The following is a 23,907-nucleotide window of genomic DNA, read 5'->3' on the forward strand; positions in this document are numbered from 1 at the left end:
TACAAATATCTTCTCCCATTCTGTAGGTTGTCTTTTAGTTTTGTTGACTGTTTATTTTGCCGTGCAGAAGCTCTTTTTTTTTTTTAATTGGTGTTCAATTTACTAACATACAGAATAACACCCAGTGCCCGTCACCCATTCACTCCCACCCCCCGCCCTCCTCCCCTTCTACCACCCCTAGTTCGTTTCCCAGAGTAAGCAGTCTTTACGTTCTGTCTCCCTTTCTGATATTTCCCACACATTTCTTCCCCCTTCCCTTATTTTACCTTTCACTATTATTTATATTCCCCAAATGAATGAGAACATATAATGTTTGTCCTTCTCCGACTGACTTACTTCACTCAGCATAATACCCTCCACTTCCATCCACGTTGAAGCAAATGGTGGGTATTTGTCATTTCTAATAGCTGAGTAATATTCCATTGTATACATAAACCACATCTTCTTTATCCATTCATCTTTCGTTGGACACCGAGGCTCCTTCCACAGTTTGGCTATCGTGGCCATTGCTGCTAGAAACATCGGGGTGCAGGTGTCCCAGCGTTTCATTGCATTTGTATCTTTGGGGTAAATCCCCAACAGTGCAATTGCTGGGTCGTAGGGCAGGTCTATTTTTAACTGTTTGAGGAACCTCCACACAGTTTTCCAGAGTGGCTGCACCAGTTCACATTCCCACCAGCAGTGTAAGAGGGTTCCCTTTTCTCCGCATCCTCTCCAACATTTGTTGTTTCCTGCCTTGTTAATTTTCCCCATTCTCACTGGTGTGAGGTGGTATCTCATTGTAGTTTTGATTTGTATTTCCCTGATGGCAAGTGATGCAGAGCATTTTCTCATATGCATGTTGGCCATGTCTATGTCTTCCTCTGTGAGATTTCTGTTCATGTCTTTTGCCCATTTCATGATTGGATTGTTTGTTTCTTTGGTGTTAAGTTTAATAAGTTCTTTATAGATCTTGGAAACTAGCCCTTTATCTGATATGTCATTTGCAAATATCTTCTCCCATTCTGTAGGTTGTCTTTGAGTTTTGTTGACTGTATCCTTTGCTGTGCAAAAGCTTCTTATCTTGATGAAGTCCCAATAGTTCATTTTTGCTTTTGTTTCTTTTGCCTTCGTGGATGTATCTTGCAAGAAGTTACTATGGCCGAGTTCAAAAAGGGTGTTGCCTGTGTTCTTCTCTAGGATTTTGATGGAATCTTGTCTCACATTTAGATCTTTCATCCATTTTGAGTTTATCTTTGTGTATGGTGAAAGAGAGTGGTCTAGTTTCATTCTTCTGCATGTGGATGTCCAATTTTCCCAGCACCATTTATTGAAGAGACTGTCTTTCTTCCAATGGATAGTCTTTCCTCCTTTATCGAATATTAGTTGCCCGTAAAGTTCAGGGTCCACTTCTGGATTCTCTATTCTGTTCCACTGATCTATGTGTCTGTTTTTGTGCCAGTACCACACTGTCTTGATGACCACAGCTTTGTAGTACAACCTGAAATCTGGCATTGTGATGCCCCCAGATATGGTTTTCTTTTTTAAAATTCCCCTGGCTATTCGGGGTCTTTTCTGATTCCACACAAATCTTAAAATAATTTGTTCTAACTCTCTGAAGAAAGTCCATGGTATTTTGATAGGGATTGCATTAAACATGTATATTGCCCTGGGTAACATTGACATTTTCACAATATTAATTCTGCCAGTCCATGAGCATGGAATATTTTTCCATCTCTTTGTGTTTTCCTCAATTTCTTTGAGAAGGGTTCTATAGTTTTGAGGGTATAGATCCTTTACATCTTTGGTTAGGTTTATTCCTAGGTATCTTATGCTTTTGGGTGCAATTGTAAATGGGATTGACTCCTTAATTTCTCTTTCTTCAGTCTCATTGTTAGTGTATAGAAATGCCACTGACTTCTGGGCATTGATTTTGTATCCTGCCACGCTACCGAATTGCTGTATGAGTTCTAGCAATCTTGGGGTGGAGACTTTTGGGTTTTCTATGTAGAGTATCATGTCATCGGCGAAGAGGGAGAGTTTGACTTCTTCTTTGCCAATTTGAATGCCTTTAATGTCTTTTTGTTGTCTGATTGCTGAGGCTAGGACTTCCAGTACTATGTTGAACAGCAGTGGTGAGAATGGACATCCCTGTCTTGTTCCTGATCTTAGGGGAAAGGCTCCCAGTGCTTCCCCATTGAGAATGATATTTGCTGTGGGCTTTTCATAGATGGCTTTTAAGATGTCGAGGAATGTTCCCTCTATCCCTACACTCTGAAGAGTTTTGATCAGGAATGGATGCTGTATTTTGTCAAATGCTTTCTCTGCATCTAATGAGAGGATCATATGGTTCTTGGTTTTTCTCTTGCTGATATGATGAATCACATTGATTGTTTTACGGGTGTTGAACCAGCCTTGTGTCCCGGGGATAAATCCTACTTGGTCATGGTGAATAATTTTCTTAATGTACTGTTGGATCCTATTGGCCAGTATCTTGTTGAGAATTTTTGCATCCATGTTCATCAGGGATATTGGTCTGTAATTCTCCTTTTTGGCGGGGTCTTTGTCTGGCTTTGGAATTAAGGTGATGCTGGCTTCATAGAACGAATTTGGAAGTACTCCATCTCTTTCTATCTTTCCAAACAGCTTTAGGAGAATAGGTATGATTTCTTCTTTAAACGTTTGATAAAATTCTCCTGGGAAGCCATCTGGCCCTGGACTCTTGTGTCTTGGGAGGTTTTTGATGACTGCTTCAATTTCCTCCCTGGTTATTGGCCTGTTCAGGTTTTCTATTTCTTCCTGTTCCAGTTTTGGTAGTTTGTGGCTTTCCAGGAATGCGTCCATTTCTTCTAGATTGCCTAATTTATTGGCGTATAGCTGTTCATAATATGTTTTTAAAATCGTTTGTATTTCCTTGGTGTTGGTAGTGATCTCTCCTTTCTCATTCATGATTTTATTAATTTGAGTCTTCTCTCTCTTCTTTTTAATAAGGCTGGCTAATGGTTTATCTATCTTATTAATTCTTTCAAAGAACCAACTCCTGGTTCTGTTGATCTGTTCCACAGTTCTTCTGGTCTCGATTTCGTTGAGTTCTGCTCGAATCTTTATTAACTCCCTTCTTCTCTTGGGTGTAGGATCTATTTACTGTTTTTTCTCTAGCTCCTTTATGTGTAAGGTTAGCTTTTGTATTTGAGTTCTTTCCAGTTTTTGAATGGATGCTTGTATTGCGATGTATTTCCCCCTTAGGACTGCTTTTGCTGCATCCCAAAGATTTTGAACGGTTGTATCTTCATTCTCATTAGTTTCCATGAATCTTTTTAATTCTTCCTTAATTTCTTGGTTGACCCTTTTATCTTTTAGCAGGATGGTCCTTAACCTCCATGTGTTTGAGGTCCTTCCAAACTTCTTGTTGTGATTTAGTTCTAATTTCAAGGCATTATGGTCCGAGAATATGCAGGGGACAATCCCAATCTTTTGGTATCGGTTCAGACCCGATTTGTGACCCAATATGTGGTCTATTCTGGAGAAAGTTCCATGTGCGCTTGAGAAGAATGTGTATTCAGTTGAGTTTGGATGTAAAGTTCTGTAGATATCTGTGAAATCCATCTGGTCCAGTGTATCATTTAAAGCTTTCGTTTCTTTGGAGATGTTTTGCTTAGAAGACCTATCGAGTATAGAAAGAGCTAGATTGAAGTCACCAAGTATAAGTGTATTATTACCTAAGTATTTCTTCACTTTGGTTAATAATTGATTTATATATTTGGCAGCTCCCACATTCGGAGCGTATATATTGAGGATTGTTAAGTCCTCTTGTTGAATAGATCCTTTAAGTATGATATAGTGTCCCTCTTCATCTCTCACTACAGTCTTTGGGGTAAATTTTAGTTTATCTGATATAAGGATGGCTACCCCTGCTTTCTTTTGAGGACCATTCGAATGGTAAATGGTTCTCCAACCTTTTATTTTCAGGCTGTAGGTGTCCTTCTGTCTAAAATGAGTCTCTTGTAGACAGCAAATAGATGGGTCCTGCTTTTTTATCCAGTCTGAAACCCTGCGCCTTTTGATGGGGTCATTAAGCCCGTTCACATTCAGAGTTACTATTGAGAGATATGAGTTTAGTGTCATCATGATATCTATTCAGTCTTTGTATTTGTGGACTGTTCCACTGAACTTCTTCTTAAAGGGGAATTTTAAGAGGCCCCCTTAAAATTTCTTGCAGAGCTGGTTTGGAGGTCACATATTCTTTTAGTTGCTGCCTGTCTTGGAAGCTCTTTATCTCTCCTTCCATTTTGAATGAGAGCCTTGCTGGATAAAGTATTCTTGGTTGCATGTTCTTCTCATTTAGGACCCTGAATATATCCTGCCAGCCCTTTCTGGCCTGCCAGGTCTCTGTGGAGAGGTCTGCTGTTACCCTAATACTCCTCCCCATAAAAGTCAGGGATTTCCTGTCTCTTGCTGCTTTAAGGATCTTCTCTTTATCTTTGGAATTTGCAAGCTTCACAATTAAATGTCGAGGTGTTGAACGGTTTTTATAGATTTTAGGGGGGGATCTCTCTATTTCCTGGATCTGAATGCCTGTTTCCCTTCCCAGATTAGGAAAGTTTTCAGCTAGAATTTGTTCAAATACATATTCTGGCCCTCTGTCCCTTTCGGCGCCCTCGGGAACACCAATTAAACGTAGGTTTTTCTTTCTCAGGCTGTCGTTTATTTCCCTTAATCTATCTTCATGGTCTTTTAATTGTCTCTTTTTTCCTCAGTTTCCCTCTTTGCTATCAACTTGTCTTCTAGGTCACTCACTCGTTCTTCCACCTCGTTAACCCTCGTCGTTAGGACTTCTAGTTTGGATTGCATCTCATTCAATTGATTTTTAATTTCTGCCTGATTAGCTCTAAATTCTGCAGTCATGAAGTCTCTTGAGTCCTTTATACTTTTTTCTAGAGCCACCAGTAGCTGTATAATAGTGCTTCTGAATTGGCTTTCTGACATTGAATTGTAATCCAGATTTTGTAACTCTGTGGGAGAGAGGACTGTTTCTGATTCTTTCTTTTGAGGTGAGGTTTTCCTCCTGTCATTTTGCTCAGTGCAGAGTGGCCAAAAGCAAGTTGTATTGGGAAAAAGAGAAAAAGAGAGGAGAGAAAGAAGGAAAGAAAAGAGAAAGAGAAAAAAAAGGGAAGAAAAAGAAAAAAAAAACAAAAAAAAAAAAGGGAAGAAAAAGAGAAAGAAAAAGAAAGGAGAAAAAAAAGGGGGTGAGGGAAGGATACAAATCAAAAAGCAAAATAAAACAAAAACAAAAACAAAAACAAAAACAAACAAACAAAAAAAGAACCACCGGGGAGTATCTTCTGATTCTGTGTACTTTAAGTCCCTTGGCTTCTCCTGGAAGTTGTCCGTCTAGCTGGTGTTCTGGGGGAGGGGCCTGTTGTGCTGATTTTCAGGTGTTAGCAGTTGGGGGAGCTGCTGTGCCCCTGCCTGGTGCAGGGCTCGGTGGGGGTTGTTTACCCCGTGAGGCCGCAGGAGGAACAGCCCCAGTGGCGGGGCAGCTCTGGAAACCTGGATTCAGCTCCGGCCGGAACTCCGTCTGCAGGGCCTGGAGGCTCCGGGGCGGGGCCGCTGATCTGCTCAGCTCGGGGCAGGAGCGTCCTTGCTGTCCTGGGCCCTCCCGGCCTCTGCCTGTCCCGGGGGAGGCCGGATCCTGGGCTGTGTCCCGGCGCCCTGTGCTCCGGGGCCTGCGCTGGTGGATTCGCGCTCCCGGGCTGCGCAGCCCCCTCCGCGGAGCTGCCGCCCAAGCCCCTCCGAGCTGCTCCTGGAACCGCGCAGCCCCCTCTGCACGGAGCCTCTTCCTCTGCCCGAGCCCCTCCGAGCTGCTCCCGGGGCCGCGCAGCCCCCTCCGCGGAGCCGCCGCCCGAGCCCCCCGAGCTGCTCCGGGTCCCGCCGGGTCCCGCCGTGCGCGCTGCAGCCCTTAGGGAGCTCGGCGCACTCTCCTGGGCGCGCAGTTGCTGTTACTGTCCCAGGGAGCCGGAGGGCATCCTCGCCCTCCTGGGTCCTGCTCCACCTCCCCACGAGCCCCTTTCCGCCCGGGAAGGTCGGTGCAGCTCCTGCGTCTCCGGGACGGGGCTCTCCTGTCCTGGGGACACTCGCCCCGGCCTCAGCCCGGCTCCTCGCGGGGCCCCTCCCCCTTGGAGGCCTTTGTTCCTTTATTTCTTTTTCCCCGTCTTCCTACCTTGATAGAAGCGCGAATTCTTCTCACTGTAGCATTCCAGCTGGTCTCTCTTTAAATCTCAGGCCGAATTCATAGATTTTCAGGATAATTTGAAGGTTTTCTAGGTAGTTTGGTGGAGACAGGTGATTTGGCGACCCTACTCTTCCGCCATCTTGCTCCTCCCCTCCAGAAGCTCTTTATCTTAAATCCCAATAGTTCATTTTTGCTTTTGTTTCCCTTGCCTCCATAGATGTATCTTGCAAGAATTTGCTGCAATGTCCATAACAGCCAAACTGTGGAAGGAGCCACGATGTCCTTCAAAGGATGAATGGATAAAGAATATGTGGCATGCATATATATACATATATACACACACACACACATATATATGTACATACAACATATACACAATAGAATATTATTCAGCCATTAGAAGAGACAAATACCCACCATTTGCTTCAACGTGGATGGAACTGGAGGGTATTACGCTGAGTGAAATAAGTCAATCGGAGGACAATCATCATATGGTTTCACTCAAACGTGGAATATAAGAAATAGTGAAAGGAATTATAAGGGAAAGGAGGGGAAATGAATGGGAAAAATCGGAGAGGGAGACTAACCATGAGAGACTCGTCTCGTAAACAAAGGAAGGGGAGGTGGGTGGGGGGAATAGGGTAACTGGGTGACAGGTACTAAGGAGGGCACCTGATAGGATGAGCGCTGGGTATTCCACTATATGGTAGCAAATTGAATTTAAATTAAAAAATGTAAAAATTAAAAAACTATAAAAAGAGTTAAAAAAAAACTCCATTCTTTCATGCCCCTCTCCCATATTTTGTTTTTGACATTGAATTTACTTTTTATATGTGTCCTTATAAACTACTGCAGCTATGGTTTTTAATAATTTTGCCTTCTAACTAAACCTTTATATTACTAGTTAAACGATTATCACATTATATTGTAAAGAATACTCTGAATTTGATTTTATACTTACCTTTACCAACATGTTCTGTAATTTTATAAGGTTTTACATTACTAAGTAGCATCTTTTCATTTCAGCTTGAAGAACTCTCAGCACTTCTTATACATCAGGTCTAATGGTGACACTCTCAACTTTTTATCTATTTGGGAAAGTCTTTATTAGCTCTCCTACAATCTTGGACAATTTTTCTGGCAGAATTTTCCTGGTTGGCAGGCTTTTCCTTTTGGGACTGAATAGATCATCCCACTTTCACCTGGCTCAAAGTTTCTGCTGAGAAATCTGCTGATAACCTTACAGGGGCTCTCTTATATGGGAGCAATTTTTTCCCCCCTTGATGCTTCTAAATTTTATGTTTGACTTTAGACAGTCTTAGTACAATGTCTTGGAGAAGATTTTGGTTTGAAATTTGGGAGGACCTATTAGTTTCATGAACTTAGATGGCCAAATCTCTCCCTAGATTTGGGAAGTACTTAGCCATTATTCCTTTAAAAATTAGCATTGTGTTCCTTTCTTCCTCTCTTCCTCCAGGATTTCAATAACACACAGTTTAATAGCATCTCATGAACATTTCATGGGCATTCTTCACTCTTTTTCATTCCCTTTTACTATTGCTCTGATTACATATTAAATGACCTTTGGTCTTCTTCTAATTCTTTTTTCTCCTTGGTGGAATCTACTGTTGAATCTATGGGAATCTTCAGTTCAGTCACTATATTCTTTAACTCTAGGATTTCTGTTTATTTTAATGGTTTCTATTTCTTTTTTGATTTTTGAGAATTTGCTGTGTAATGCTATTCCTCCAAGCTAAGTGTTTATACTTAATCCCAATATGTTTAATTTTCTTATTTATATGTAAAGCTTACTTGAAAGTCAAACTACAGTATATTGGTAATTTCAGAGTGTCAAGTTCTAAAAACTAGCATAGCCAGTCTATCTGGGAAACAAATACTGTATCCATTCAACAAGTGACACTGTCTTGATGTAGTATGCCTATATGTTTTCAAATAATATTCTCAGATTACAGGGCAAAACTTCTTTTATTTTTCACCCTGACCCTTACCTATATTTCCTAAGAGTGACTTTATAGAAAAGATGTAATAATATATTTTGAAAAAATGTAACTACAGTTTTGAATAAATTATGTTCTACAAAGTGGTACCTTAAATAGTAACCAATATTTTCTTTATACAAGTAGTAAAAATTTCATAATTATTTGTCTTATGTCCTTATTAAAGATGTCATTCCTATATTCAAAATATTCCTAGAAATTCCAAAAGAGAAAATGCCTTGAAATATTTCATAAACCTTTAAAGGCTATGAGTACACGTTTTGACTTTTATTTCTTGACCCATTTAAGTGTGCTTTTGTTGTTAAATAAATTTAATGTATTTAAATTAAAATCTTAAAGTGTTCTCAATCTTTTATTGACTACTGAAATCAAAATTAAGTATTTTTGTCAAGTAAAGATAAGCAGTATATGCCCATCACAGAACTATTTGCTATCTTCATGACCAGAAGAGACAACTAGGTTACTGGTGCCCCCCACAAAAAAAAAATTTATACTTTCAGTATAAGAGAACTAGAGTGTTTTTCACTTTATACAAAGAAATGAAATTATACTTATTATTTATTGGAAAAGAAACTATTGTACAAGACAGTTTCTAGGGTGCTTTTATTTATCCCACCAGTTTCTTAAAACTTACATATTATTGATGTAATACATATACATGTTTTGTTTTGTTTTTTTAAAGTACAAAAAGGCTTATAATGGGAAGGCAGCCTGCCTAACTGCTACAAAAGAACAATCACTTTCACCTATTTTTTGTACTTCACTTATTTTTATATTTATCTTCATAATTATAGATAACAACCCTGTCTTTATTATTTAACATCAAAATTACATCTATTGACTCCATGTTATGAAAGAGAACGATTTAGTTCACTTATATTATCTTCAATCTGCATTCTTTTCTCCTCATTCCAAAATCAACCAATCTTATTGAGGCATGTGAGAGTAAATGCTGAATTTAACTTTTATTACATGTTAATTGCTAGATGTAGCTAGTAGCTACCATAATAGATTGGCACCTCTATATTACTCCTATCTTCTGGCATGTATTAAGGTTTTCTTTATAATCTAGTATTATAATCAAGTTTTGTATATGTTCAATAGGTGCTTGAGAAAAAGGTAGGTCTGTTTTCAAGGTAGAATTCAGTTTGTCCATCAAATTCTGCTTAGTAATTGGGGTATTTAGGTGTTCTATTGCTTTAAGGTTTTGTTCATTTGATTCACTATGGTCTGTCTACCATTTATGGTTTTTGTGAATAAATCTCTGGTATGTTTTTTGCCTTTTGAATATTAATGTTTTAATTATGATTTTTACAGATATTTGGTACTTCATAAAATAAATGTTACAATCAAAGTACTCATCTTTGTGTTGCTTAATTTCACCCTCTTTATATTTTACAGAATACCTCTTACTTTTAATAAGGTTTCAATTATTATACTAATGGACATCTTTATAATCAATTAGCAAAAACCGTACCTTGGATAAACCTCATTGGCTACCATACTGCCACTGCACAAAGCTACATCTTTAAAATCATACTCATATAAAACAAACTTAGTCCTCCATTTCTTCACATTACCTTTTAGTTCTCTACTATGAGATATGATACAATGTCTTTATTTTTCCTCCTCCCTTTCTCATCCTAGATTTCAACCAACCACATTATCTTTCTTACTGTTTACCTCTCTACCGTTAGGTATACTTCTATGACTACATTTATTGATTCTAAGTGCTATGGGCTCCTAGTTATTTCACAGGGGTTAATTAGCATACTTAGCACACCTACTTAAGCTATCCCATTCTTTCCCCTTTTCCTTCTGAAATTGTTACTTGTTTCATTATTCATGTATGTAGCAGACTAAGGGCTGCTCAAATACAGACTTCTCAATGAAAACTTCTCTGTTCACCCTATTTAAAATTGTAAACCCTGTCCTACCTCCCTCACATTCATATACTACAACCCCCTACAGCCTGATGGGTTTTTCTCCAATAGTACTAATGACCATCTAATATACTTACTGGTTTCTCATCTAGCTTCCTCCAGTTGGAATATTAAGCTCCTCAAGGGCAGGACTTTTTGCCTACTTTGTTCAGCTGCTGTAACACCAGCAACTAGAATGGTATCTGGCACACACTAGATGCTCAGTAAGGCTTGCTGAATGAGCAAGATAAAGTACACTACTAAAAGGATATTAAAAAACTATAAAAGCAATGCTGAGAGAAACTACAGGCCTAAATGAATGGAGAGGTTATACTGTGTTTGTGGATCAAAACACTCAGTAGTAAGATGTCATTTCTTTCTAAATTGATCTATAGAGTCAATATATCACAATGAACCGTAGACTTAAACACAAAAGCTAAAACTATAAAACTTCTGTAAGAAACATGAGAAAAATCTCTAGAGGTAGATAAATATTTCTTTGAAGACAAAAAACCTAAAGCATAAAAGAACTGATATATCGTATTTCATCAAAATGTAAGACTTTTCAAAGACACCATTAAGAAAATAAAGGAAGGCACAGATTGGGAGGGAACTTTCACAATTCTAACATCTGATAAGGACTTCATATCAGAATATATTAGAGAAAAACAATCTTTTAGGTCTCCATAAGGAACCCATTTTTCTAAATGGTCAAAATATTTGAGCAGACACTTCACAAAATATAGGAATGACCAATAAGCACATGAAAACACGCTCAATATCATTAGTCATTAGAAAAATGCTAATTGAGGGACACCTGGGTGGCTCAGTGGTTGAGCATCTGCCTTTGGCTCAGGGCGTGATCCCGAGGTCCCAGGATCAAGTCCCACATCATGTTCCCCACAGGAAGCCTGCTTCTCCTTCTGCCTGTGTCTCTGCCTCCCTCTCTATCTCTCGTGAATAAATAAATAAAATCTTTAAAAGAAAAAGAAAAATGCAAATTGAAACCACAATGAGATATACAATTACACAACCACTAAAATGGCTGAAACTTAAAACAGTGACAATACCAAGTGTTGACAAAAATGTAGCAATGGAAACTCATACATTTCTGAGGAGGATGTAAGTATACAGCCACCTGAGAAAACAGTTTGATGGTATCTTATAAAGCTAAACACGCAACCCAGCAATTCCATTCCTAGATGTCTGCCCAGGTGAAAACCCATGTCCAAAATGTTTAGCAGTTTTGTTCATCAAGGCCAAAAGTTGGAAGCAATTCAAATGTCTACCAACTGACAATTATAAAAAAACTATTTCATATTCCATAAAATGAAATAGTATTCAGCCATAAAAGAAAGAAACTATTGACAAAGAATTATCAAAAGCATTACACTAAATGCAGGCCAGACCCAGAAGACAACATATAGTATGATTCCTTTTATATCACATTTGTAGAAAAGGCAAAACTATATCAATAGAAAACAGATCAGTGGTTGCCAGGGGAGAGAGAATTTTTCAGGATGATAAGAATTTTCTGTATCTTGATTGTGGTGATACGCACAAGAATGCATCTGTGAAAACGTGTATACTTAACGTTGTGAATTTTAACATATATAAATAAAGCTGAGTTTTAAGGAGTAACCTAGGTCAGAAACTAAAATCCAACTACCTTATAATAAAATACTGAACACAAGGGGCAGCCCCGGTGGCGCAGTGGTTTAGTGCCGCCTGCAGCCCGGGCTGTGATTCTGGAGACCCGGGGTGGAGTCCCACGTCAGGCTCCCTGAGTGGAGCCTGCTTCTCCCTCTGCCTGTGTTTCTGCCTACCTGTCTCTCTCTCTCTCGTCTCTCATGAATAAATAAATAAAATCTTAATAAAATAAAATAAAATACTTAACACAAAATAGCTCATGGAAATTAAGTATTCTGTGTAGCTTTAAAAAATAAGTTGTCCACATCCAGGTAAGATAGAATAGCTTACAGCCGGCCTATATTCTTGCTGAGAACAACTAGAAAAGCTAAATAAGTTACAAAAATCCTATTCTTCTAAGGCAGAAGATGTGGAAAGATGGAGAACAAGAGAACCTGGGTATTTCCTGATTATGAGGATGGGCTGGAGGCTGAAAACAAATTTCTGTGCAGAACACTGATGCTAAAGGATAGAGAACTCAAAAGAGCTTTTGGTGTTCACACAAGGGCTGGAGTAACAAAACTGGAAGACTGCAGGGACTTTTAAGATCAAAGCTACTATCTCTGCCAGGACATCAGCTTAATTTTAAAACTATATAGAGTAAAAAGACTAAATAGTTAACTGAAAAACTGAAAAGCAAAGTGAAATTTCCCACCTTTGGCACTGCTAAGAGGACAAAGACCACCAGGCTTTGAAGTGAAAGTCCTGGAAGTCCACACTGTACAAAACAGGCAAATAAGAAGAAAAGTATCATCAAATTACTAAAATAGCAATCCAGCCTCCATATAAATTAAGATGATTGGCTCCCTACTCTACCTGCCTAGGAGAAAAAGTGAACCCTGCCTGACAAAACATACTCAGTAATGTTTACTTTATTTTGTTTTTAATCACAATGTCTGGCATTCAAGAAAAACTTATAAATCAACCAACTTGACCTGACATTTATATAACATCAGCCAGTAACAGCAGGATATATATTCATTTTCAAATGCACATGGAACCTTTACCAAGATAGACTAAATTCTGAGCCATAAAACAAATCTCAATATAACTAAAAGTTCCAAGTCATGTAAAGTATGTCCTCTCGGATCCCTGGGTGGCTCAGTGGTTTAGCACCTGCCTTTGGCCCAGGGCGTGATCCTGGAGACCTGGGATTGAGTCCCACATCGGGCTCCCTGCATGGAGCCTGCTTCTCCCTCTGTCTGTGTCTCTGCCTCTCTCTCTGTGTCTCTCATGAATAAATAAATAAGTAATCTTTTAAAAAAATAAAAAAAATAAAGTATGTCCTCTCATCACAATGAAACTAACTTAAAAACAGAAAGTTTTTAAGTTAAATTCTGGAAAATCCTCAACTATCTAAAAACTAACACACTTCTAAATAATTTATTGGTCAAAGATGACATCAAAAAGCAGATCAGAGACTATTTTGAGCTGAATGAAAATGGAAAAAAAAAAAATATATATAAAATCTGTAGGCAATATTTAGAGGGAAGTTTATACCACACCTGGGGATGGACAGGGGAGGAATGCAGACAGGAAATCGACGACCTCAGCTTGTACCCAAAGAAACTGGAAACAGAAAACAAACTAAAACTAAAAAACTAAACTTTAACTAAAAAGTTAAAGAAAATAATAAAGTTCAGAACAGAGGTGGGAAATAAACAACAAACCGAGAAAATTGGCTAAACCTAAAGCAGTTTCTTTGAGAACCTTAATAAAATTAATAAATCTCTAGCCAGATTGATCAAGTGAAAAAAAGATACAGATTACCCAAGTCAAAAATGATACTGAATCTCTACAGATTGCAGATTTAACTATAAATGTTAAATAAATTTTAATATATATAAAAATATATATTTAAAATCTTATAAATTTTAAATACAGAACTATAGGTTCTGTATTTAAAAGATAATAAGATTACCAACAAATCCTACAGCATAGATGAAATGGACAAGTTCCTTCAGAAACTCAGCATGCATATGAAGAGCTGGAAACATACAACCACACAACCAATAACCAACAGAAAAACAAATCCTATAAGCAGAACAGATGATGCAGATATTGGAATCAACAAACATTTAAATAACTAATCAGTATATTCGAGAGAACTCAAGTATTAGAAATCTATAAAATACAATTAAATTGTTCTAACACTCAAAATTACAATGTAAAATTAAGAATACAATAAATCAGTTTCAACAAAAGAGAAACTAGTTTTACTAATGGAAGAAGGGTCAACAGAAGATACTCAAATGAAACACTGAGAAAAATTTTAAGAGATGTGTGGAACATAATCATTGACTTATATCATGTCTAAATGAGAATCTGAAAAAGGGGGAAGGAAACAGAAGCAATATTTGAAGAGGAATAACAGAATATCCTCAAATTAAAAGACATCAAACTACTAATTCAAATAGCTGAATGAACATAAAGCAAAACACAAAGAAAACCACACCTCAACACATCATAGTCAAAGAGCTAAAATACTAAAAAGAGAAAGTCTTAAAAGTAGTCAAAGAAAAATAAATGATTATCAGCAAGATTATAAGGTAATAATTACCTTCAATAAGACTAGAAGTGGACTTCAATAAAAAGCCAGAAGACATCAAAACATTTTTTAATAAAGAAAAAAAATAACTACCAACTTAGATTTCTATATTCAGTAAAAAAAAAAAAAAAAAAAAAATTCAAAAAAGAATGTGAAATTAAGACTATCTCAAAAAAAAAAAAATCATTGTCTGTAGGTAGATTAGTATTAAACATACTAAAGGAACCTATTCAAACAAAAGGAAAATGATCCCAGAAAGAAGCACACAAAGACAGGAAGAAACCTAGAAAGAGTAAGTATTAACAAAAATTGGCTGTCTAAAATATGGAGTTTAAAATCTGCACAAATAAAATATAGAACAATAATAATACAAAAAGGTTGGAGGAGGAGTTAAAAATTAAACTCGCATTACTGCAGAATGGTAGAAGCAGTCATTTGTACTATAATATTAAGTATACTAGTTATAATCTCTGGAACAACCACTAAAAATATAAGAATATATAACTCACAACCAAATAGTAGGAAAAACAGAATAAAAATGACTTATTAACTCAAAAGAAAGCAAAACAGGGGGATAAAAAGGAATGCAAAGCAGATGATTCAAGAAGTCAAAGTTGATGGTAGTGGCAAACTTAGAAAAAAAAAATTAACTAAATACTCAAAGTAAAAAACTAACACGATTAAAATAATGATAATCTGTATTTATTCACAAAGACATCCAGTACACATGAAAAAAAAAAAAGCTTACAGAACTACAAATATTCCACTTACTATAAAATTGCAACACACACACACAAATGCCTCAGAAGATACTGGGAGAAAAGTTTTTAATTGGGCTCATCCCTGAGATTTTAGGTGGTTTTTTTCATCATAGATTTTCTTTGTGATTTTTGGCACCTTAATTCTTTTCTAAGGAACAAGACTCATTTTTACAAAAATCACAACAATTTTCAAAAGAAAAATTAGTTTACAAATTTTAATGATCAGCTCCAACAAGATTATAGACCTACAGAAAAAGAATGATCAAGTCTAAAAAGAAGTTAATATAAACTTACTTCACGCAATAAAAGTCTAATCTTGAAACTAAGAAATCTTTATAATTATAAATACATTATTATGTTATCACCATTTCTGATGGAGACAAAAATTATCAGGTAAGAGTTGGAAACAGATTTTCCCACTAATGGTTTGGTCACTTCACTTCTTGCTTCTAATAAAAAATCTTTGATCTTTCCATTGTATTATAAAGTTGTAAAACAAAATTTAAGTACTAACATTTTTCATTTTAATCTGTGGGTTTCCTAAATAACTTTTTCTAATATTACCTCAACTAAAATCTAAGTTTCAACACAGAAGAAAACCAGTTACCAGTTTTCATGAATCAAAACTTGACAAAGGACTTCAAAGAAATAGACAATACCATGCATCTTGGAAATATGTTCTAGTAACTTTATTATTCTAAGTCACATAAAAAGAGAAGCACTCCAAACTCTACATAAAAACTAAACTCTAAGGGCAGCCTGGGTGGCTCAGCAGTTTAGCGCCGCCTTCAGCCCAGGGTGTGTTCCTGGAGACCTGGGATCGAGTCCCTTGTCAGGCTCCCTGCAAGGAGCCTGCTTCTCCCCCTGCCTCTCTTCCTGTGTCTCTCATGAATAAATAAAATCTTTAAAAAACAAAACAAAACAAAAAACTAAACTCTAAGCAACTTCTTTAAATATATTTAAATTGGGGGGGGGGGGGAGTAAGAGCCCTGTCTGGTATACACTTTGAAAATAACAAAACCGGAATAACCACTAACATTTATTGACCACTTAACTATGTAATATAATGCTCTTTGTTCTAAGTAATTTCCATGTGTTGTCTCATTTAATCTTCAAATCATATTATAAACTAGTATTATCTTCCTTTTATAAATGAGAAATTGAGGTGGTCCTACAGCCATCTAGCAGTAAAGCCAGGATCTGAATGCCCCAAGCAGGCTAGCTCTGGAACCTTGCTCTCGTGATCACCACACCACGCTATCAATGTAAGTCATTAAGGCCTTGTTAAAGTAGTGCTGTCTTTGTCATTAAGTTTCAGGCAATAAACAAGCTTTACTTAGAATAAAACCAGATATTTTAATTATCTGGTCACATCACTGAGAAAATAAAACTAAAAACTTCTACTTTCATGCTAGAGAAAAAAGTAAAAAGGAGTCACTATCAAAAGTATATTCATTAAACCTGAGAAACTTCCAAAAATAGACAAGAGAAGACATACTAAAAATTACCGTATTGAACTTTAAGTAGGAGCTCACCTATTTTCTCTTAAAAGTAATTTAACTTAGTTTATCCCCCCAACTTAAACTGGAAGATACAGATATACCTAGGAGTAGAATAAAATGTCACAGAAATCCTATACAAAGCTAATGTCAATTTGGGGGTGATGAAGGATTCTTTCTTGGTATTTAGATTTTCCTTTTAAGGAAGTGTTTTGGAGCAATCAAAAAAACCTCTCTGTTGAACTTCATTTTAATGTGTACAGACTACTTCCCCACCCTACTTAGAAAGCCTGTTCTAGAATACTGTTATTCAAAAGATTTACGCTCATAAAATGCAAAGTTAGATTAATACAATTCAAAGTAAAACATACTTTAGGAATAAAATAACATTATAAAAATCTTGGGTTCACTTTATTATGGATCATTATTAGATAATTTATTATATACTTATGGTATATTTTTTCAACACAAAGCACAAAAGCTCAGTTTAATCTGGGTAGTAATACAAATTCAATATTAGTCTATTTAAATTCTAATTCAAAAGTGACACTATTATTTTAAAAATTGGTAACTTAAATGTCCAACTGAAAAAGATCAGTTAGTAAATGATCACACAAAAAGATAAGAGTAGTCTACAACCATTAAAAATAATGTTGTAGAAAAATACTGACATTAAGATGTTCAGGATTTATTGGTAAGTGAATAGAATAATTTGCACTACGGTAGGTGCATTATGAGCCCATTTTGTAAACATCATTAAGCCTCTACTAAGTACACATATATTTATATAATGGCTAAACAAAATGCTGGAAGATATTCCAGAAGGTTAATAATGGCACTTCTTTGTGGTGGAATTTCCAATAATACATTAAAAATTTAACTCATGCTTTTTTGTGTTTCCCAAATTTTCTATGTTAGGGATGTGCTATTTTTATAACTGGGAGAAAGAGATTAAGAAAGAGACAAAGGCATTATTTACATTAAAGTCATATTTTAATGCAAATAACAAATTCTTAACTAGGGACATGGTTTAGTCTTTACTAGTAAAACCCCCATCTGTGATTTGTTTTGTTTTGTCTTTAAATACAAAACCACTTAACATGAACTAACCTGTATTTTTGTTTTCCACTATTCTAGGTGAGAATTAAAAATTAAAGTACCTGATTAAATGTGAACTCTGAAAAAGTGGGAATTTCTGTATTACTATTTGACCTCATAAATGTAGAAATTAAAATGTTTCTGAAAAATAAAGGTAAGTCACATCCTAAGCAGTATACCACAGGTCAAAAGCAATTCATAAAGATTTTTTTTACGGGCAGCCCAGTGGCTCAGCGGTTTAGCACTGCCTTCTGCCCAGGGTGTGATCCTGGAGTCCCAGGGTCGAGTCCCACATTGGGCTCCCTGCATGGAGCCTGCTTCTCCCTCTGCCTCTCTCTCTGTGTATTTTTTATGAATAAATAATTAAATAAAATAAAAATTTTTTACAAGTGATTTCTGTTGACTTAGTCTAAGACTTAAAATAGCAGAATTACATCTCTGTGAAATACACACCTAAAACACATTAATAAAAAAAGACAACACTATACTTATGAGGATGGGTTTAGGTAATTTAAAATTTGCATAACCAAAAACATGGAGAAAAACAGGAATCTCTTATCCATCTAATTCATAGAAGTTACACTAACAGAGCTGTACACTATCCATCTAATTCACAGAAGTTACACTAACAGACTGACAAACGGTTGAAAAGCAACCTATAAATATAAATGCCATTACAGTAATTATAGTCAATTAGTAAGAAATAAATCACTCTGACGCTTTATTCTAAAATAGAATTCATACAACTTCATCTAGCATGTTAGACTTGATAAAAGGGAAAATGCAATCTTTACTGGTACAATGCCTATAAGAAAAAATTTATGCATCTGCAAAGAATTGGACGGAAACACACAAAACAATAAAAGGTAATTTTGGTGTAATATAGAGCTTCAATTTTTCACAATGTTGTTTGCTTTCATTGTTTTCATTGTTTAAGATATTTGCAGCCAACATGTATTTTAATTGACACAGCACAAGAAGTAAAACTGTGGGGGAAGAATACATTAAATATGTGCTTTCAGGAAAGGAAAAAAGAAACAATTTAGTTTTAATACTGACACTGCCTGACATATCAGATGGTAGATAACAACTGACAGAATTAAATTTCTTAATATTCCTAACAATCCTGAAACCTAATGTAGGCTGTATCATAATTATCAAACTAAACATCAAATGGCTCTTTCCTGTGTACTACTATAAAAAAAAAAAAAGCAAGTATCAATTAGTCTTATAAACGTCTGCTATAACAATGCAACTAAACTCCTTACTTCCTTATTCATTGAAGGCTAAGACTGGAGCTTTCTTTTTTTAGACTGGAGCTTTCTAAGTTTGCTCTATCCTTTCTTAACTATTTAAAAGGTTGAATATAAATTATTTCTCCAAACCCCATCCTGTAAAAATAAAAGGCTGGAAAGAGCCTCATCCTTATATAAACCTTACGTATATTTTTCTTCTGGAATTGATCATTTCCTATCTTGTGTAATAATCATTACACATGTGCTCTTTTAATTACACTTGGTTTCAAACCCATAGAGGGCAGGGTCGATGGTACTTCATCTGTGTATCTCACATAGCTGAGTAAAGATTTAGTTTTGGTTAATCCTCTTAACTTTCTGCACTCTTTCACCTGAAAAGAATTATTAGAAAAGTAGTATTCTCTTGCAGGGTGAGATAGGAGGTGGGTGGAGGTGTGCATATTCACTGTCAGGAGACATGTCTGCTGTCAGGCTAAGTACAAGTCAGACCAAAAAGCCTCTTCTCCTCCTTTCCCCTTCACAGGCTAGATTTCATTCAAGAATGAATGTCTCTTAGTTAAGAGTCTGCCTACATTCACTTCAGAAGACCCAAAGAAACTCATCATGTAATCTAAGGAGTTCCTAGTGGTCTGCAAGAACAGGAGAAAAAGTTTAACCTGTGAACTACTGACCAGGTCAAAGCCCAAAGAAAACCCTAGAATCCAAGGAATCCAACTCTTTCAGCTGAATCCAACCTACACCAGATAAAGCTCACACCAGTATGATCTAACTGCAAGCTGTAAATGCACTCCAAGCCGACTGGCCCCTCACAAGTGAAAAGAGTATGTTCTAAGGAGTAAACCATATGTTATAAACTTTCTGAAATACTCCAAGTTGTCTCCCTGCCCTGTTGGTAGTAAAAGAGCCCACAGCAGAGGCAAATGGACAAAAGAGATAATTCAATTTTCGGTATGAAAAAGTCATGTTTATAAACACACAGAAGATCTAGGTGGTTATACAACAGTGTTAACAGCAGTTATCTCTGGGGAGGGATGTGAAATAAAAGTCTAGGTATGCAAAGGAAGTTTTCACTTAGATACAAATTGTGTTGTTTTCATCTTTCATCAGCATCAATTTACTTCTATAATTTTAAAAATAATATTAAGTAAAATTCTGAAATATGATTCTATTTTTAAAATGGATTAATAAACCCACATGGTTTCAAATGAAAAATAAATGCCATTTTGCAGAAGCTTGGCTACTACAGACCTACAGATCAAACAGAAATAATGCAATTATCCTATCCTGCAAAATGAAAAGGAATACTGGTAACAAAAATGCCCAAAGCAATTGTCACCCACTACTCAAGGTTCACTACTTTGATTATACAGTATTTGCCACCAGAGGGAGTTTCAGTACCCTCCCCTCAAAATTATATCCACTCTAACAAAGCCCTTTTTCAATTTTAACCTAATTATAAAGGTTAGGCTGGCAAAGCTTTAAAAAAAAAAAAAAAAAAAAAAACCCACACAATTTTTACAGCAATCCATAAATCAAAAAAGTCTTTTACATTATTGCACCAATAGAAATACACTGCATCTCAACTTTAATTTTTCATAAGAACTATCTTCACAAATTTTCATTGAGGTTCATATGTGATTTCCTTAAGAGAAAAGAGTTTCCCAGTCTGAAAAGCAAACTACTAGACAATCAGGTCTATTATCATTGTAATGGAGTGTTCATATTCTCCAATTATCACAACTCTGTGGTTAAGAAAAATAAAATTTCATATGACTATGACTCCTGAAAAAAGAGGAAGGGGACACAAAACCATCCTTTGAAAACTGCGTAATCCAGCCATAATGCCCCATGTAAACAATGCCGTTATATATCTAAGCAAGGCAAAATACAACTAAGCGTCTGCAGGAGTTAGTCTGTGACATTTAGCATCTTAAAAATTAAAGGAGAAAGAGCCAAGCTTATTCTAAACTTTCAATATCATTTTTCTAAAAAACAGTAAGAGAAATCATACTGAAAATGGCCCAAATCAACACAAGTAATGGAACAGAGACAGGCAAACAGACAAAACCCACAGAGCAAGTCATTTTGAAGAGGATTTTTGTTTAACCTAGTTTATGAATCTGTAACATCATCACAAAAATTTTTGAATACCAAGACACATGCAGTATACATCTCACTTCCCACCCCCCTTCATCGACACTACAGTTTCTCCCTCTCTCCCACTGGTACTACTTCCCCAGTATCCTCCCAGAGTTTATGATTGAAGAACAAACGCAAGTTCATATTCTTATTCCTCCCCCACATCTTTACACATAAAGTAGCACATTATTCACACTGTCCTACACCTTGTTGGGGTTGCTTTTTTTTCCCCCCACTTTATAACATATTTTGGAGAGCTCTCCATGCCAGTGCACAAAAAGCTTCCTCATTTTTCTTCTCGTGGCTGATCGAGACTAGCTCCACCACAACATTCATCTGCCTTCTCCTGCCTAACCTTTAATGACATCTTGTCCTTCCAACTACATAACTACCTGAGTTAGTTTCCTTTCCCTCTCTTGCCCACCCCCCCATAAGATCTTAAAAAACAAACCAGATTTGAGGTGTCCCAAGGAATGACTTTCAAGAAAACAACTCATTAGCTAAGTTTTATCCTTTTCGGGACGTTTGTTTTGTGAAGCAGGTGAAGAAGGCGCAAAACACAAAACAAATAAAAAAACAAAAACAAAAAACCAGATTTGAGGTGTCCCAAGGGATGACTTTCAAGAAAACAACTCATTAGCTAAGTTTTATCCTTTTCGGGACGTTTGTTTTGTGAAGCAGGTGAAGAAGGCGCAAAACACAAAACAAATAAAAAAACAAAAACAAAAAACCAGATTTGAGGTGTCCCAAGGGATGACTTTCAAGAAAACAACTCATTAGCTAAGTTTTATCCTTTTCGGGACGTTTGTTTTGTGAAGCAGGTGAAGAAGGCGCAAAACACAAAACCAAACCAAACCAAACCAAAACAAAAAACCCCACAACTCTCTTACTACAAAAACAAAAGCCACCAGTTAGAATGCAGTAAGTGAAGTTACCTTTAGTTTGATTTGGGGGATCAGCGTAATAGTCATATCACCAATGACTGCAAAACTTTCTTCTTGTGCTCTGCCTTCGCTGTAAAAGAAAACATCGGATTTTTTTTTGATTTTTTTTTTTTTTTTAAAGGCTGGTAAGCCCTAAAGTCCTCCTCCTGCGTGGCATCCCCAGAGCAAGGCAACGACCACCTGACCCGAGCTGTCTGATGCGCCAGGTCAGAGGCGGCGGCGTGGATGTTTCGGGAGCCCGGCGTCACCAACAGGACCTCTACCCGCCGCGAAAACACTCAGGAGCGTCCCCCGCTCTGCGGCGCTACGTGCAGGAAGGACCCGCCGGGGGCCGGAGCGCCGGGACCGGGCGGAGAGGCCCGGGCGCCCCGCCGCAGCGGGCACGGCGGGGACGGCGGGCACAGCGGGGCGCCCCGCCGCCCGCAGCCCCGGAACCCCGACCCCTAACGGAACCAGCCCCCGGGCGGCGGCCGCCCGCTCCGACCGCGGGCCGGGCGCCGGGAGGGCGGGGGTTCCCCGAGGAGCTGGCCGCCCCGCCGCCCCATTGGGCGCCGCTCCAAACGTGCCCGAGTTGTGACAGGAATAAAGTGGGTCACAAGGCCTAGCGGGTCCCCGGCGAAAGCCCTCCCGGCCCCGCGCCTGCGGCTTTCCCGGCCGCGCCGCCGCGGGAACCGGCCCCAGCGCCGCCGCGCGCTCCGGGCCCCCGCCCCCGGCCCCGGCCCCCGCCCCCGGCCCGCCGCGCGCCCCGGCCCCAGCCCCGGCCCCGGCCCCGGCCCCGGCCCCGGCCCCAGCCCCGGCCCCGCCGCCGCCCCGCAGGTAACCCCAGCGGCCCCGGAGGGCCCCGCAACCCGAGCGCGGCTCCACCCCAACTCCCGGGAAAGGGCACAGCAGGGCCACCGGCAGGGAACTTGGGCTCCGGCTCCCGCCCGGCCCTGCCCGGGCCGCCGCCCCCCGGCGCCCCCGCCCCCCGCCCTCCCTTCCCCGCGCCCTCACCGTGTGGCTGGCGGCGGCCCCGGCCCCTTCCCTCCCCCACCCCGACTCCGGCTGCGGCCACTCGGAGCCGCGACCCCGGCGGCGTCCGGGCGACCCCGCGGCGGCCGGCACACGCAGCACCTGGGCCCGCGGGCGGCGCTCCCCTCCCTCCCCACCCCCGCCCACCTACCTCCAAAAAAATGCACCGCTACGGCGCCCGCTCCTCCCCCTCCCTTCCCTTCCCCTCCTCCACCGGCCCCGGGAGCGCGCATGCGCCGGCGAGGCGGGCGGCCGGCCGACGGGAGCCCCGGGCCCACCCGGCGGGGCGCCACTCACCGGGAGCGCGCACGCGTCGGCGGCCAGATTTCCTCCGCGCTCTCGCCCGCGGGGTTTCCTCTCGGAGCCGGCAGCCGCGAGCGCGGCCCGTGATTGCGCTCCCTGGCGGCGCATGCGTCGTCCGCGGCCCCCGCGGGCTCCGGCGGCCGCCGCTCGCCGCTCGCCCCTCCCCTCACTCTCCCTTTCCCCGGCGCAGCTCGGCGCGCATGCGACTTGGCCCGTTAGGCGGCGCGGGGCCGCGGAGCCGCGGAGGGGATCCCGGGCGCCCTCGGGCCGTGCGTCTGCGCCGTCGGCGGAGGGAAACCGGGAGCTCCCCGGCGCCCACTTCCTCGCGCTCAGTACTGGAAAGCCGGGGGGGCGGGGCGGGGCCGGGCCGGGCGGAGGGGGAGGCGGGCGGGGGGCGGCCTTGGGTCCGGGCGGCTTGGCCTGCGGGGAGCGCGGCGGCGGCGGGAGGGCTTCTTGTAGCCAGCGCACCAGGGGAGATTTTATTTTTTTCCCCCGGGTGTTGGCTGGC

General features: G+C 39.5%; 1 protein-coding gene and 1 pseudogene across 16 annotated transcripts in view; both read right to left on the bottom strand.

The window, feature by feature from the left end:
• Window positions 1-23,550, bottom strand: part of CLOCK (clock circadian regulator) — a 141,186-nt gene extending 117,636 nt beyond the window's left edge. For 5 of the 16 annotated variants that reach the window (XM_072775107.1, XM_072775106.1, XM_072775103.1 and 2 more), the window contains exons 1-2: window positions 23,394-23,550; window positions 22,077-22,155 (exon numbers count right to left, since the gene is read on the bottom strand). The gene's annotated coding sequence lies outside the window, so the exon portion shown is untranslated. The other 11 variants (XM_072775105.1, XM_072775093.1, XM_072775094.1 and 8 more) reach the window with 8 other exon arrangements.
• On the bottom strand, window positions 9,638-9,751 carry LOC140604382 (U4 spliceosomal RNA; annotated as a pseudogene).
• Window positions 23,551-23,907: the final 357 nt, after the last annotated feature.

The sequence above is a fragment of the Canis lupus genome, chromosome 14 (assembly GCF_048164855.1).
Source record: "Canis lupus baileyi chromosome 14, mCanLup2.hap1, whole genome shotgun sequence".
NCBI classification, from domain to species: domain Eukaryota; kingdom Metazoa; phylum Chordata; class Mammalia; order Carnivora; family Canidae; genus Canis; species Canis lupus.